Source organism: Salvelinus alpinus, chromosome 7, assembly GCF_045679555.1.
Source record: "Salvelinus alpinus chromosome 7, SLU_Salpinus.1, whole genome shotgun sequence".
Lineage (NCBI taxonomy): Eukaryota > Metazoa > Chordata > Actinopteri > Salmoniformes > Salmonidae > Salvelinus > Salvelinus alpinus.
The window spans coordinates 57,250,312-57,267,145 of NC_092092.1; the positions used below are offsets into that span (position 1 = coordinate 57,250,312).

Consider the following 16,834-nt stretch of genomic DNA (forward strand, 5'->3'; position numbering starts at 1 on the left):
AGTTACACACACACAGACCAACACAGTTACACACACACACAGACCAAAACAGTTACACACACAGACCAACACAGTTACACACACAGACCAACACAGTTACACACACACACAGACCAACACAGTTACACACACAAAGACCAACACAGTTACACACACAGACCAACACAGTTACACACACACACACACAGACCAACACAGTTACACACACACAGACCAACACAGACAAAGTGATCTTTCTGTTTGAGTTACAGCGGCCATTGAGTTAGTGAAAGTAGTTCCACATAATGTATCATTGGAGTGTAAAGAGGCCTTTGTAAGTCACCCTATTCCCCCTCTTGCTTTCCTTAGGCTCTCAGTCGAAGGTCTATCCACACACACACACACACACACACACACACACACACACACACACACACACACACACACACACACACACACACACACACACACACACACACACACACACACACACACACACACACACACACACACACACACACACACACACACACACACACACACCCTTTACCAAACAGATGTCTATCAGTCTCTCTCACACCTTATGTTGCAGCTTCACTGCACTCAACCAGCCTACTTTCTCTTCCTCTTCACCAAACTCCAAACTGGGCCTCCAACCAGAAACTAGCAGTGGCAGCCAGAATATTTGGTTACGGATGTATTTCCATTCGATTGTCCTTAAAGGGGCCAAGAAGAAGTAAGCGATATGACTACGGGGATCATATTAATGTAACGCACACACACAATAATCCCACAGGACTTCCTTCCCATTCCCATTAGAAGCCACACCCAGGTGGAGAAGTAACAGGAGAACACCTTTCACAGAGTCAGATTGGAAGAGGTGGGAAAAACAGGCAAGCAGCGAGGTGCTCAAAGAATAGTTTCACCTCTCCATACCTGCTATCCTCTCTCGCTCTCTGTCTCTCTCTCTCTCTCTCTCTATCTCTCTCTCTATCTCTCTCTCACCTTAGGGCTGCTGCAACACATCTGATCCATTTTAATATTTGTATCTGCTGCTAATTTGAAGCGCCTCATGCATGCCCAAAGCCCATTGGCCACTCTGTAGTGGTCACCCCTGGTGTTTGCCTAAGAGTTGGCTCCTCTCAAAGGGGACAGTAATATCCACTGATGTAATGTGTGAGATAGGAATCTTTTGTGCACGGCGTTATAAATTGTCACTGTAATGTGAGTGAGTGGAGAGAGAGAGGGGGGGAGGGAGAGAGGGGTGGAGGGTTGGATGAAGCAGTATGGCTGGAATCCGCAGTGTTGTGAGAGCCCATACCTTTCAGCTTCATTAAACCAATTTCACGCCGAGGTGAGCTAAGAGAGGAAGCTCTGAGTCTCAGCAGCAGCAACAATGGCGCATTGAAGGGACGAGGCAAAAGTAAATTAGGTACCACTTCAGAGTCGGCAAATTAAAATCTGAAAGTTGGAAAGGAAAAGTTGAGGGGAGATGATTATGTCTTTATTGTAGCCCCCCCACCCCCCCAACCTGGAGAAAAAATCGGATCTATTTCTTGTCTGGTAATTGGTTTTGAAGATGCCCCCACTCAAAGCCTTAGCGAACCTTAAATTGCAAGCTACTTGTGGACCTCCTTTCAGCCACTTCATTTGCTTGAGCGTATCAGTAACGTTTCATATCCAGGAAAATCATATAAATTGAACTTTAATGTGCTGCTTATTTCTGTGCAATCATTAACCTAATGTAGCAGGCGTAGAAGAAACGACTGAGCGGGGTCGGAAGAAACCGGAAGCATTTTCAGGCTTCGCCTCTTCTCTGCTTTTCCCCCTGAAAAAAACGGATTCTTCCAGATGCTTCCGTTTTCTCCGAACCCGCTGAAGATGTGTAATCGTTGACTTCCCGCGGCCATTGACCTGCTGTATTGAGCCAGGGGGCTGGCTGTTTGTCAGTCAAATGGGTGCAGGTTTCATCAAGACCACCTCTGCTTGGAGTTAGTATTACTATTTACCATGGCATTAAATGTAAATCCATATTTTTCTATCAGATGTGGATTTCATCATTTTATGCTACAGATGTTGATGTGCAACGTATATCCCTATATTCCATTGACTGAAATCTCATCTGTGATGTTAGGGGAAACACTAGGGGGACCATGGCTTTTGACCGAGGTGTGGAGGCAGGAGTATCAGAAATATTAAACGTGAGGGATCAGAGTGGAAGATGAGTCGGAGAGAAGACAGTAAACAGCAGACCTTTTTGCTTTATTCTTTTTTCATTAAATTGTTGGACATAAAGACTGTGAAAACACCAACAAATCAGCTCCATGTGATTTGTTTTACAGTATTCCCACGCATATCATCAAATCATCACATTTTTATTGGTCATATACACATATTTCTCAGATGTTATCACGGTGTAGCGAAATGTTTCTAGCTCCAACAGTGCAGTACAGTGTAGTAGTGTCCAGTAGTGCTTGTGTTTCTAGCTCCAACAGTGCAGTACAGTGTAGTAGTGTGCAGTAGTGCTTGTGTTTCTAGCTCCAACAGTGCAGTACAGTGTAGTAGTGTGCAGTAGTGCTTGTGTTTCTAGCTCCAACAGTGCAGTACAGTGTAGTAGTGTGCAGTAGTGCTTGTGTTTCTAGCTCCAACAGTGCAGTACAGTGTAGTAGTGTGCAGTAGTGCTTGTGTTTCTAGCTCCAACAGTGCAGTACAGTGTAGTAGTGTGCAGTAGTGCTTGTGTTTCTAGCTCCAACAGTGCAGTACAGTGTAGTAGTGTGCAGTAGTGCTTGTGTTTCTAGCTCCAACAGTGCAGTACAGTGTAGTAGTGTGCAGCAGGGCTTGTGTTTCTAGCTCCAACAGTGCAGTACAGTGTAGTAGTGTGCAGCAGGGCTTGTGTTTCTAGCTCCAACAGTGCAGTACAGTGTAGTAGTGTGCAGTAGTGCTTGTGTTTCTAGCTCCAACAGTGCAGTACAGTGTAGTAGTGTGCAATAGTGCTTGTGTTTCTAGCTCCAACAGTGCAGTACAGTGTAGTAGTGTGCAGTAGTGCTTGTGTTTCTAGCTCCAACAGTGCAGTACAGTGTAGTAGTGTGCAGCAGGGCTTGTGTTTCTAGCTCCAACAGTGCAGTACAGTGTAGTAGTGTGCAGCAGTGCAGCATAACTGAGAGATATATGTAAACATATACAAATGTTTGAAGGTTTGACATTTTTGTGTTTTAGTCAAAAGTTATATCTGTTTGGGTTTCTTGCGGTCAATTTGCAGTCTACAAATGATTAGTAATTATGTTCCGGCCCCCTGACCATCTGCTCAAAATAAATTTGGCCTGTGGCTGAATCTAGTTGATCCCAGGTAGTTTGTGTGTGTGTGTGTGTGTGTGTGTGTGTGTGTGTGTGTGTGTGTGTGTGTGTGTGTGTGTGTGTGTGTGTGTGTGTGTGTGTGTGTGTGTGTGTGTGTGTGTGTGTGTGTGTGTGTGTGTGTGTGTGTGTGTGTGTGTGTGTGTGTGTGTGTGTGTGTGTGTGAACGAGTGAATATGTTTGTGCGTGTACATGTTTTTGTGTATGTATGGGGAGGCGGGTGCTGAGTGGGGCTCTCTCTCTCTCTCTCTCTCTGGCTGACTGGGTCACCACAATGCCCTGGCAGCAGTGTGGGCTTTACTGGGCTTCTACAGTGCTCTGCTGGGCCGCCGGCTTTACGAGAGACAGAGAGGCAGACGGATAGATCCCCTCGTCTTGTGCCATAAAGCCATCAGTGGGGAACAAAGAGGCCAGGTGCGAGGGGAGGCATTGGGAGCTCACCTGCACCCAGCAGGGAACAGCCTCTATCCATCCAAGCCAAGAGGCCCTCCACATTCACATTCAGCCTCCACTCACTAACAGCACTAATGGGGAGCAGGGACACTGTCAAAGAAGAAAAACCCTCCCTGTTTGGGATGGCCTGGGATCGTTATTAGCTGTTAGTGCCAGAACACAGCTTTAATGGTGAAGAGTTCAGTCAACACAGACTGTGACAGTGCAGTGCAGAGCAGGCTGCAACAGGTTGCTGCCAACAGCTGTAATTATCATCAGGAGACTCTAGTTTCTGTGAGAGTGGTGGGATCTTTGAGAACATTTGAATGTATTTTTAAGAGGCACTTGCTGGAGGGAGAACATGGTTAGGTAACAGGTTGTATCAGTTATCTGACAGGGAACGGGGTGGATAGAGTGACGGAGTCGTGAAGGGCGGCTAACAGAATGACAGGCAGAGAGGCAGGCTGAGCGACAGACCGACACAGAGACAGGTAGGCATGGAGTCATGGAGCCAGGCAGGCAGGGAGGCAGGCTGTCGGCGGGGGCAGACCCACCCTGGGTAGCTGCTTCCCTCCCTGTTGGAGTGGCAGATGTGTGGTGAATCTTTAACACTCCTAACAGCTCCTCACTCCCCACTGTCACCGCATCTGTCCCCGGCAATGTCCCCTCCTCAGTCCCCCTTGGCTCAGCCCCCTCCTGTGTGAATGCAGGACAACCAAAAGGAGCTATCAGTGGACTTATTGATTAGTCCAGCCTGCCCTGGCTAGCTTCATTTAATGACCTCTGGGACTCATTATTGACAAGGCTTTGTCTTTGTGATTAGTTCATTCTTTCACTGGACATATGGAAATCCTGTGTCTCACTCAGTGGGAAAATTGAATCAGAACGTCTGTAGCCTAACGGATCAATGCAAAAAAAAAATACTTGTTGATCTATGTAGAATTATGAACATATTTGAGTATGTTGACATGGATCAAGTGGAAACAGACATTTGAACAAGGATAAGTGGGTCATGTTAGCGGGACAACAACAACAGAATCTAAGAGGCCAATACGCTCTCAACCGAACAACATCCCGTCTCATTGTCTGCCTTAAACCCCACTGCAAAAAAACATATCCCTGCCACAGCCGTAATAGATGATAAGCAGCATTTTATCCTCATTCGTATGATCAGCCTAATCTTCTCAGACGCCCCAGCGTTAGACTCGCCGTCCCCCGTCCCCTGTCTCTCTCTCCCACTCAGCTCAGCTCAGCTCAGCCTAGCCCGGGCCCTGGCGAGAGCTGGTTTATTTTAATTGAAAATTAGCAAAACAAAACAAGGGCAAGAGGATCCCTGAATGGGGCCCCTTTCTCTGGAAGCTCCTGTGCCGTTGAATAATGCATATGGGAGAAAGTAAACAGCAGCCGCGGGCCCAGCCCAGGGAACAATGAGCCGCACACAGCACAACCACGACGCCTGATTTTATTACGGGCCCTGTCAGTCCCCCACCTCCCTCCATCCATCCCTCCACTACCTCCCCTAGCCTGGGAATCGTGGGACCCAGGCCAGGCAGCAGCTGCTGACCGCTCCACACTGACCCAACACACTCCGCGACCTGCAGGATAACTCCGCACACACACCCACCAAGCACACACCACCGCCAAATACCTCCACTGTCACAGCCTGCCTGCTTTCCTGCCCGCCTACCACCACTGCAGTGTATACATATACACAGTCACACAAGGCAGCAACTGGTTGGTTACATCCAGATGGTGTCTTAGGAGTAAATGTATGCATTACACGGATGCTGTGCGTGCTGAGTGTTAGAAAAGATTACATTTATGTTGAAGTTTTTCTCTTGACCATCTCAAACCCCCATTTCTGAGATCTCGGCTTGGACAGTGAAGGGTCACTGTGGCCACTTGTGAACTTTTCTCTCCACGAGAACATTCTGTGTTTTCTCTCTCCCCGACCAGGCAGGCATTAAGATTCCAGTCTTGCCTCTGGCTTCAGCTTGGGCCGGTTGCCATGCCGACAGGCAAGTTGGCTAGCAGGATGAGTAATGATGTGATGTGGCTCTAAAGTCCCAACGAAGACCTTATTACAGACCAAGCTTTTCATAACACGCTATTGTTGTCAAGTGTTCCTGATATTAACCTACATTCACTGGCACTTCCTCCTCCTGCTGCTCTAGACGTGTGTGTGTGTGTGTGTGTGTGTGTGTGTGTGTGTGTGTGTGTGTGTGTGTGTGTGTGTGTGTGTGTGTGTGTGTGTGTGTGTGTGTGTGTGTGTGTGTGTGTGTGTGTGTGTGTGTGTGTGTGTGTGTGTGTGTGTGTGTGTGTGTGTGTGTGTGTGTGTGTGTGTGTGTGGAAAAGGGTTGTGTGTGTATGTGCATCCACACTTGTGGCTGGACACCAGAAGTCATACTAAAGCTTGTCTACAGTCACAACGACAGTAGATTAATACTGAATAGAATACGGAAGGATTTTCCTATTCTTTTAGATAGTTAATGTTTCAGCAGGTTTGTTTACATGATGTTGCTCTCTCTCTCTCTCTCTCTCTCTCTCTCTCTCTCTCTCTCTCTCTCTCTCTCTCTCTCTCTCTCTCTCTCTCTCTCTCTCTCTCTCTCTCTCTCTCTCTCTCTCTCTCTCTCTCTCTCTCTCTCTCTCTCTCTCTCTCTCTCTCTCTCTCTCTCTCTCTCTCTCTCTCTCTCCTCTCTCTTGTCTCTCATCTCTCTCTCATACTGTTGTAGTCCAGGTCTATGTGTTTAGTCTGGCTTGACCATGAAACCTCCACACTCGCCATCTCACCTCAGCAAACATTCCTGGGCCCTAGGCCTGAGAAGAGTCCACAGCAGCCTGGCCTTATAGACTGAGTGTGAAGGGCAATAAAAGAGAGGTGGGGGGGGGGGGGGGGGGGGGGCGTGTCCCTCTACCCGGAGCACGTGACACCAGGTGGCTGTAGGATGTTTGAGTTGGTTTATCGACATCCTCTGACAGAGATGACACACCATGGAGATGAGGGAACAGATAGGACTCAGGCATGATCCAGGTCTTCACCTCGAGACCATTGTTCCCCAACCCGCTCTACTACTTTGTTTGTCTGAGGAGGGGTAGAGGGAGGAGGAGAGGGGTGACGAGGAGAGGGAAGATAGGGGCATGCCACACTGATAATGAAGAAACACCAATTGAGATTACTGCTTGATTAGTGTGGAAACACACACACACACATTTCAATGCACAGTTGCCTCTTTCTCAATTCAATTTCATTTCAATTTAAGGGCTTTATTGGCATGGGAAACATATGTTAACATTGCAAAAGTATGTGAAGTAGATAATAAATTAAAGTGAACCACTCACTCACTCACTCACTCACTCACTCACTCACTCACTCACTCACTCACTCACTCACTCACATTTCAATGCACTGTTGCCTCTCTCAATTCAATTCAATTTAAGGGGCTTTAGCTTTATTGGCAAAGCAAGAGAAATAGATAATAAACAAAAAAATTATTGTAAACATTACACTTCCAAAAGAATAAAGACATTTCAAATGTCACATTATGGCTATATATGGTGTTGTAATTATGTGCAAATAGTTAAAGTACAAAAGAGAAAATAAATAAACATAAATATAGGCTGTATTTACAATGGTGCTTCTCTCTCTCTCTCTCTCTCTCTCTCTCTCTCTCTCTCTCTCTCTCTCTCTCTCTCTCTCTCTCTCTCTCTCTCTCTCTCTCTCTCTCTCTCTCTCTCTCTCTCAATTCAATTTTAATATAAGGGCTTTATTGGCATGGGAAACATATGTTAACATTGCCAAAGCAAGTGACTAGATAATAAACAAATGTGAAATAAACAATAAATATGAACCGTGAACATTACACTCACAAAAGTTCCAAATTAATTAAGACATTACAAATGTCCTATTATGTGCAAATAGTTAAAGTACAAAAGGTAAAAATAAATAGAGAAATATGGGTTGTATTTACAATGGTGTTTGTTCTTCACTGTTTGCCCATTTCTAGTGGCCACAGGTCACAAATCTCTCTCTCTCACTCACATTTCAATGCACAGTTGCCTCTCTCTCTCACACACACACACACACACACACACACACACACACACACACACACACACACACACACACACACACACACACACACACACACACACACACACACACGCGCTGCAGCAGCAGCCAGTAGTCGACAGGGTGGTATGGGTCAGTGGTCAGCTAAGCTAGGACTGTGCTGAGTCAGCCAGTCGTTGGATGTTCCACTCCTTTACACATCAAAACAACATGGAGACATCACTTGGCAAATATCCCAGCCTTGGCAGAGAAAACCTCAGATTTAAGTGAAACACAGGATTTATCCATCTGAAAACCCAAGGAAATACGATCACTGACAGTGTCATCTATGTCAAGCAGTAAGCGTGTGTTATTTGCTGTGTGCAGGAGCTCTGAATTGGATTGTAGGGACGGAGCCCCCTTTGTCTCAGGCTGATGAGGCGTACACACAGGTGTGTGACACGGCCAGGATGTTTTGTCTTGTGTTTCTCTCACCCCGTCCTGGCGGTCAGGAGAGAGGTGCTCCATGGGGGTTATCAGCCCGCAATCACCACCCCACTCCAGACTCTGGCGCGGGGGTTGCCGTGGGAAACCGCATCCATCAAATAAAGTTAGGCATTTACCTGTGTGGCTCAGGTGACAGTGGGGATGGGGTGGGGGGTAAATGGGGTGGAGGCCCAGGGGTGAGAACCAGAGAGGTGAGCCAGCCCAGTGGAGGGAGGGGGAGGGTGGCCTCGGCCCCATGGCCTGGCCCCCGCCTGGCCCCTCTGTCCTGGAGGCAGACTGAGACTGTGGGAATGTTCCCTCTCTAACGGGGCCAGTTGGTCCCAGGAGAGCACTCCCCCTTCTGGAAGCGGCAGCAGCAGCTCTCCCACCCTCCTCACCTCACGACAGCAGCACAGAGCTGGAAGTGCCAGTTCAATCACCATCCAGATCACACACAAGCATCAACTGATTACAGGAAATTATTGAAATGCGGTGGCATTTGTTCATGGCATTTTGAAAAACATTTACTTACTTTTACTTTTATATATATACTATAAATATACTTTTATATTTGTTTTACCATTATAATAACATTGTGCCACCAGTAGGAGTAGTAACACCAATGAAACAATATTCAGGATGTTCTTAAATGGAGGCCACAAATGCTTAAATATCAGGTCATTAACCCTTTAAAAATAATTTACTAAAGTGACATGATTGTTCATTGTGCTCACAATTAAATGTCCCTTCATTTAAATTGATTAACATTATTTACACTTTTTATTTAGACACATCAAATTATCAATGGAATCCTCAAATTTATGACATACTAAAAGGGTGTGATAAGCTAATCATTTTCTTCAATATAGACCCTTTCTCCGATCACAGTTTGCCACTGGAGGGAATGCTCAAGGTCCTTGTATATCTTTGTAATGAATGATTTTCAATGCGGTAAAGCTAATGACATAAAACGTATGGATGCATATTTGATTTGTACATTTAAAAAAAAAAGTATTTGAATAGCCGTCTTTGTTTTTAATGACTATACAATACCTTAAATAATTTTGTTTACTTTCTAGCATTCCAAATAATAGATACAGTTGAAGTTGGAAGTTTACATACACCTTAGCCAAATAAATTTAAACTCAGTTTTTCACAATTCCTGACATTTAATCCTAGTAAAAATTCCCTGTCTTAGGTCAGTTAGGATCACCACTTTATTTTAAGAATGTGAAATGTCAGAATAGTAGTCGAGATAATTATTTATTTCAGCAGTTATTTCTTTCATCACATTCCCAGTGGGTCAGAAGTTTACATACACTCAATTAGTATTTGATAGCATTGCCTTTAAATTGTTTACCTTGGGTCAAACATTTCAGGCAGTCTTCCACAAGCTTCCCACAATAAGTTGGATGAATTTTGACCCATTCCTCCTGACAGAGCGGGTGTAACTGAGTCAGGTTTGTAGGCCTCCTTCCTGGCACGCGCTTTTTCAGTTCTGCCCACACATTTTCTATAGAATTGAGGTCAGGGCTTTGTGATGGCCACTCCAATACCTTGACTTTGTTGTCCATAAGCCATTTTGCCACAACTTTGGAAGTATGCTTGGGGTCAATGCCCATTTGGAAGACCCGTTTTCGAACCAAGCTTTAACTTCCTGACTGATGTCTTGAGATGTTGCTTCAATATATCCACATCATTTTCCTCCCTCATGATGCCATCTATTTTGTGAAGTGCACCAGTACCTCCTGCAGCAAAGCACCGCCACAACATGATGCTGCCACCCCCGTGCTTCACGGTTGGGATGGTGTTTTTCGGCTTGCAAGCCTCCCCCTTTTTCCTCCAAACATAACGATGGTCATTATGGCAAAACTGTCTGGCGGACGGCTCTGGCTGCTCTGGTACCAAAAAAGTTATGCAGCATTGAAGGTCCCCAAGAACAGAGTGGCCTCCATCATTCTTTTAAATCCAGACTAAGTGTCACGTTCCTGACCTGTTTTCCCTTGTTTTGTATTTATTTAGTATGGTCAGGGCGTGAGTTGGGTGGGTTGTCTATGTGTGATTTTCTATGTTGGGATTTTGTGTTCGGCCTGGTATGATTCTCAATCAGAGGCAGCTGTCATTCGTTGTCCCTGATTGAGAATCATACTTAGGCAGCCTGGGTTTCACGTGTGTTTTGTGGGTGTTTGTCTACCGTGTTAGTGTTTTCACCACACGGTACTGTTTCGGTTTTCTGCACTTCGTTTATTGTTTTGTATTTCAGTGTTCAGTTTCGGTTTTAATAAATCATCATGAGCACGAACCACTCTGCATATTGGTCCGATCCTTCTCGCCTCTCCTCGTCCGATGAGGAGGACGAAATAGACAATCGTTACAGAAACACCCACCAACAAAGGACCAAGCAGAGTGGAAAAGGGCAGCGACAGCAGCAGCAGCAGCGTAAAAAAATCTAGAACTCATGGACGTGGGAGGAGATTCTGGACGGCAAGGGACCCTGGGTTCAGCCAGGGGAATATCGCCGTCCTAAAGCCGAGTTGGAAGCAGCGAAGGCAGAGAGGCGCTGGTATGAGGAGGCAGCGCGGCGACGCGGTTGGGAGCCCGAGAGTCAGACCCAAAAATTTATTGGGGGGGGGGGGGGGCACACGCGGAGTGTGGCAAAGCCGGGTAGGAGACCTGAGCCAACTCCCCGTGCTTACCGTGGAGTGAGAGGGCGTCGTACTGGTCAGACACTGTGTTATGCGGTGGAGGGCACGGTGTCCCCAGTACGCGTGCTTAGCCCAGTGCGGGCTATTCCACCTCGCCGCACTGGTAGGGCTAGGTTGGGCATCGAGCCGGGTGTCATGAAGCATGCCCAACGCATCTGGTCTCCAGTGCGTCTCCTCGGGCCGGCGTACATGGCACCAGCCTTACAAATGGTGTCCCCGGTTCGCCAGCATAGCCCAGTGCGGGCTATTCCACCTCGCCGCACTGGCAGGGCTACGGGGACCATTCAACCTGGTAAGGTTGGGCAGGCTCGGTGCTCAAGAGCGCGTGTACTCCTCACGGTCCAGTATATCCGGTGCCACCTCCACGTACCAGTCCTCCGGTGGCAGCCCCCCGCACCAGGCTGTCTCTCCCTCCTTCCTACAGGTGTACCCGTCTGTCCAGCGCTGTCTGAGCTGCCTGCCTGCCCAGCGCTGTCTGAGCTGCCTGCCTGCCCAGCGCTGCCTGCATGCCCAGCGCTGCCTGCCTGCCCAGCGCTGCCTGCCTGCCCAGCGCTGTCTGCGCTGCCTGCCTGCCCAGCGCTGCCTGAGCTGCCTGCCTGCCCAGCGCTGTCTGAGCTGTCTGCCTGCCCAGCGCTGTCTGAGCTGCCTGCCTGCCCAGAGCCAGTAGAGCCGTCCGTCTGTCCCGAGCCAGTAGAGTCGTCCGTCTGTCCCGAGCCAGTAGAGCCGTCCGTCTGTCCCGAGCCGTCAGAGCTGCCCGTCTGTCCCGAGCCGTCAGAGCTGCCCGTCTGTCCCGAGCCGTCAGAGCTGCCCGTCTGTCCCGAGCCGTCAGAGCTGCCCGTCTGTCCCGAGCCGCTAGAGCCGTCCGCCAGACAGGAGCACCCAGAGCCGTCCGCCAGACAGGAGCAGTCAGAGCCGTCCGCCAGACAGGAGCAGCCAGAGCCGTCCGCCAGACAGGAGCAGCCAGAGCCTCCCGCCAGACAGGAGCAGCCAGAGCCGTCCGCCAGACAGGAGCAGCCAGAGCCGTCCGCCAGCCATGACCAGCCAGAGCCGTCAGCCAGCCATGACCAGCCAGAGCCGTCAGCCAGCCATGACCAGCCAGAGCCGTCAGCCAGCCATGACCAGCCAGAGCCGTCAGCCAGCCATGACCAGCCAGAGCCGTCAGCCAGCCAGGAGCTGCCAGAGCCAGCCAGCCAGGATCCGCCAGAGCCTGCAGTCAGGATCCGCCAGAGCCTGCAGTCAGCCAGGATCCGCCAGAGCCTGCAGTCAGCCAGGATCCGCCAGAGCCTGCAGTCAGCCAGGCGATGCCAAAATCGCTCTTCACTCTGGAGCTGCCGGAGGCGTCTTTCACTCCAGCGCTGCCGGAGTCTCCCGCCTGTCCGGCGCTGCCGGAATTCCCCGTGCATTTGGGACGCATGGCTAGGGTCCCCAGGCCAAGGTCGTCGGCGAGGATCGCCGCTCATAAAAGGCCACGGGGGCGATTAAGGAGGCGGACAAAAACATTGTTTAAGTGGGGTCCACGTCCCGCGCCAGAGCCGCCACCGCGGACAGACGCCCACCCAGACCCTCCCCTAGAGTTTTAGGTGGTGCGCCCGGAGTTCTCACCTTAAGGGGGGGGTTCTGTCACGTTCCTGACCTGTTTTCCCTTGTTTTGTATTTATTTAGTATGGTCAGGGCGTGAGTTGGGTGGGTTGTCTATGTGTGATTTTCTATGTTGGGATTTTGTGTTCGGCCTGGTATGATTCTCAATCAGAGGCAGCTGTCATTCGTTGTCCCTGATTGAGAATCATACTTAGGCAGCCTGGGTTTCACGTGTGTTTTGTGGGTGTTTGTCTACCGTGTTAGTGTTTTCACCACACGGTACTGTTTCGGTTTTCTGCACTTCGTTTATTTTTTTTGTATTTCAGTGTTCAGTTTCGGTTTTAATAAATCATCATGAGCACGAACCACTCTGCATATTGGTCCGATCCTTCTCGCCTCTCCTCGTCCGATGAGGAGGACGAAATAGACAATCGTTACACTAAGTCAGTGACACAGATGGAACTATCCAAGCAGAAGATACATCTTGGTTGTGTTGACAACCAAACACAATTGAATATAACTAAATATCATTCCATTTGAAATCAACCAGAGCTTTAAACCCTAGGCCTATTGTATTGTCTATTCTTAGTTGAATTCTGGTTTGAATTTAAATAATTGCTGTTGATTACTTTGCACATTTCATTTGCTCTTTGGAATGACTTCGATAGCAACAGTGAATCTATTTAGTTTTTAAGTGGAGATCTTTCAGCCATCATTATCATAATAGCACGTTGGTATTAGTCAGTGACGTGTCATAGCTAAGCAGGGCTGGGCTTGGTTTGAACCTTGAATGGGAGACCAAAGGGTAGCGGTAGATAAATCAACTCTCCAGTAGAAGCAGCTGCGCAGACTGTTTTTCATTTTTCTGATCGTGGATATAACGTTGAAAATCGAATGCTGTTTTAAAGGTAGAAATGCAACATATTTTATACAAGGTTTGTCTATGTCGATTTTTTTTTACCATGATGACACAATCCCGTGATAGACATTTCATCCTTAAAACAACAGTTGATTACTTTTTTCAAATCTGATGTATTTTCCACGTAGATTCCACGTCACAATACGTTGACAAATGACAGTTTGTCATCCACTTCCATCAGGATAAAATGATTCACCACAGTTTGAAGCTGATTACTTAGAATGGATGTCTATTTACTGGTGTTTACCCTGTCCTTGAAAGGCTTGAGTGGACAGAAACCATGTCAGCAAAAAGCTCCACACACCATAACAGGGCCGACAGAACCCTCATTTACTTAAGTGTTTCCATTATTTTGGCAGTTACCTGTATGTGCAGGTGTACTGTTGTGGCTTATCACAATGAACTCACCAGGAGTGTGTTTGTGGATGTTTCTGTTGAAATATCTCTGGGGTGATTCCCCATCTCCCCTCCACCTCTAAAGGGGAAGTCTCACTCTCGTGTCACTGGTGTGTATCTCCCCTCATGAGATGAGAGACGGACATGGCATCACTCGGTTCCCCCTCTGACTGGACAACAGGTTGTCATATGTAGAGGAGCAGAGTGGTAGTGTTTCTGAGTGTGTGTGTGTGTGTGCGTATGTGTGCTTTGTGTGCTTTGTGTGCTTTGTGTGTGTCTGTGTGCGAGTGTACATGGTGGGGGTAGGAGGTTTGTAAGCTGATCAGGCTGTGTGATGTTGTTTTGTGATTATCAACTGGGTCTTATTTGAGAGAGAGAGAGAACTCCTGTATTACTAATCTGTGGGAAATAATTCACATAATGTATGAATCACCACCCCCACATTTATTATCCACATCAGGATAGATTATGAAGAATTCATTACATTCTAAAGCCATTAAACGTAGGACCGAACAGTTCTGTATTTTAATAATCATCATCCTTGAAAAAAAATCACATTTTAATTTATTTTGTTTTCATTACATTAGTGCAGGACTACTTTTCTATAAAAAAAATACTTCCAATTTTGTATTATTTCTGTCAGACAACACTCCCATAAATCATTGCGGTGACAATGTAAAACAGAGCTGAAGACACTGCGGCTTGATTAGCAGGATATACGGTTACACCTGCTGATACGTAGATACGATTACATTTGAGACAGAGAGATGAGGGGTGGAGGTGTAGGAGAAGGGTAAGGAATGGTGGGTGGGGCTCCTCAGTGATGCATAAAGAACAACATCCAGGCTAGGGTTGGGGCCGGGTTTGGGGCCGGGGTTGGGGCCGGGCGGATGGCCGAGGGGTCGTGTTTACCTGTGGCAGGTATTTCCTCTGGGACCTGATAAGACCAATGGAGGGGAAGTGCTGTGTTCCAGGTGAGTGCAGAGGGACCTGCAAAATGACACCAAACACAACCAACTAACCTCCAACCTATACCTACCCCTCAGACTCCACCCCACACACACACACACACACACACACACACACACACACACACACACACACACACACACACACACACACACACACACACACACACACACACACACACACACACACACACACACACACACACACACACACACACACACACACATTACGCACACAATATCACATTCAAATTATGCACAGGTAGGGTATGGGTGACGCTTTACTGTATATCTCTCAGTCCTGTGGAAAAGAGAGAAGGTGGGTACTTTGGGTGGATCGGCCTGACACTAACCCTTGACAGGCGGGTAACCAGCCTCCGGGGTGGGTGGGGGGGGGTGGGGGGGGCAGAGTTTCTCTCTTCGCTCAGTGAAGTCAGAGCATCCTTGTATCCAGGATATGCTTGTATCCAGGATACCATTAATGATATCTTATAACAAAGGTAGGATAGCTTAAAACTGCACAAAAAAAATCTGCACAATTCACAGTCTAACCTCTTAATTGAATAAAATAAGTAGAACTAAATGCTGAATTCTTCCACACTGCAGGAGTGTCATAGGATCAGGAAGCTGTGGCATTGAGTTCCTCTTAGTTTGTTATGATTCTGTCTTCCCCTTCCTCACCTGGTCCAGCTCTGAGGCCCTCCCCCCCAGGGTGCTGAGAGGAGTCAATGAGCTAGAACATGTTAACAAGGGAAGCCTAAACCACTGTACTGACAGACATACGCATATGGCAGGGAGGGGGGAAAGGGCCACCATGAGAAAGCATGACGCAAGAAATGATAGGATTGCTGCTGCCCTTTTAGAAGTTGATTGGTAATCAAATGGGCCATTACATGTTGTGTACTTGATGGAAATAACAAAGCAGTGTTGTAGTACTCGAGTCCAGTCTCGAGACCACATACTGAGTGTCTTGGTCTTGTCTCGGTGTCGGATACATTTGTATTTGGTCCTGACTCGGTCTCGGGCAGTGAGGACTTTTAATTTCTTCCCAAAATCAGCCGAGACCAGCGAAGTAAAAAACTAACAATTATCAGCTTCCAATGAAACATGAATATCTAAACAGCTTACATCTATTATAGACATGTTAATACAGTGGTGAACCTATAGGTCTTCAGTGTGTGACAGGTTAGTACAGTGGTGAACCTATAGGCCTTCAGTGTGACAGGTTAGTACAGTGGTGAACCTATAGGCCTTCAGTGTGACAGGTTAGTACAGTGGTGAACCTATAGGTCTTCAGAGTGTAACAGGTTAGCACAGTGGTGAACCTATAGGCCTTCAGAGTGTGACAGGTTAGTACAGTGGTGAACCTATAGGCCTTCAGTGTGACAGGTTAGTACAGTGATGAACCTATAGACCTTCACAGGTTAGTACAGTGGTGAACCTATAGACCTTCACAGGTTAGTACAGTGATGAACCTATAGACCTTCACAGGTTAGCACAGTGGTGAACCTATAGGCCTTCAGTGTGTGACAGGTTAGTACAGTGGTGAACCTATAGGTCTTCAGTATGTGACAGGTTAGTACAGTGGTGAACCTATAGGCCTTCAGAGTGTGACAGGTTAGTACAGTGATGAACCTATAGACCTTCACAGGTTAGTACAGTGGTGAACCTATAGGTCTTCAGTGTGACAGGTTAGCACAGTGGTGAACCTATAGGCCTTCAGTGTGTGACAGGTTAGTACAGTGGTGAACCTATAGGCCTTCAGAGTGTGACAGGTTAGTACAGTGATGAACCTATAGACCTTCACAGGTTAGTACAGTGGTGAACCTATAGACCTTCACAGGTTAGTACAGTGATGAACCTATAGACCTTGACAGGTTAGCACAGTGGTGAACCTATAGGCCTTCAGTGTGTGACAGGTTAGTACAGTGGTGAACCTATAGGTCTTCAGTGTGTGACAGGTTAGTACAGT

The 16,834-nt window shown here is 47.4% G+C and overlaps 1 long non-coding RNA gene across 2 annotated transcripts in view; it reads left to right on the forward strand.

The window, feature by feature from the left end:
• Positions 1-16,834, forward strand: part of LOC139581293 (uncharacterized) — a 121,047-nt gene that overhangs the window by 79,422 nt on the left and 24,791 nt on the right. The gene's annotated exons all lie outside the window — the stretch shown is intronic.